Source organism: Sinocyclocheilus anshuiensis, unplaced genomic scaffold (assembly GCF_001515605.1).
Source record: "Sinocyclocheilus anshuiensis isolate Anshui unplaced genomic scaffold, SAMN03320099.WGS_v1.1 scaffold1878, whole genome shotgun sequence".
Lineage (NCBI taxonomy): Eukaryota > Metazoa > Chordata > Actinopteri > Cypriniformes > Cyprinidae > Sinocyclocheilus > Sinocyclocheilus anshuiensis.
The window spans coordinates 290300-291183 of NW_015547722.1; the positions used below are offsets into that span (position 1 = coordinate 290300).

Here is an 884-nt window from a genome sequence, read left to right on the forward strand (position 1 = left end):
CGCCGCCGGGTGCGCCACGCGCGCGCGCACCGGTCCCCCGGCGCCTCCCCCCACGACGGCGTCCGCCCGCAGCGAGAGTTGGAGGGCCCCTTCGCGCGGGCAGCGGAGGGGGTTCAGACCCACCGGCAGCCGCGGAGAGGAGGACCTCCGGTCCTCGCGCCGACGAGGCGCCGCCCTCCCGCCCCCCCCCCCCCCGGGGGGGGGGGGGGGTAAAAACACCATAAACACTGTATTTCTCTACACTTAGATAACATGTGACAAACTCAAGGCCTATTCCGGCCCACCGCATCATTTTATGTGGCCCACGAGAGCATATGATTGTCTTAAAATAAAATCTATGCTGCTTTATATTGTAAATTATGAAAGTGCGTATCAATACCACACGTTTCTGTTTCTATTTGGCGTTCTATTTATACACAGAAATTGACTTTGGTGTGCACAAGATACGCAATAGTTAGGATTAGGGGTGTGCGGTTTTTCCGCTGATGATGAAAGAGTAGTAAAATAATTACGAATTTGAATCAGTAAATTTTAACGAAAACAATACATTATAAAAATGAAAAAAGCAGTTTTTTTTGCGATCAGATCAACCGGTAAACTCCTGGAAAGTCTAAGGATCCAGTAAGCGAATGCATTCAAACAGTAAGTTCAAAACAGCTCTAATGTAGAGAAAACACAGCCCATTTTATCAGAGATGGCAGAGATAATAGTACTCACATACAGATGTCAGTAAAAAAAAAAATTCAGCAAGCTATTTGGCTTAAAAGCACGAGTGTTTTATACTGGATGCTGGCTGAAGGTGTTTTAGATTATGCCGTAGTCAGTGCAGGGTTTCTGCAGACATGAACAAGTTAAATTTAAGACTTTTTAAGACCTTTTTAATA

The 884-nt window shown here is 46.6% G+C and overlaps 1 protein-coding gene across 1 annotated transcript in view; it reads right to left on the reverse strand.

Moving 5' to 3' along the window:
- Positions 1-884, reverse strand: part of LOC107704222 (structural maintenance of chromosomes protein 1A-like) — a 56164-nt gene that overhangs the window by 46000 nt on the left and 9280 nt on the right. The window lies entirely within an intron of this gene.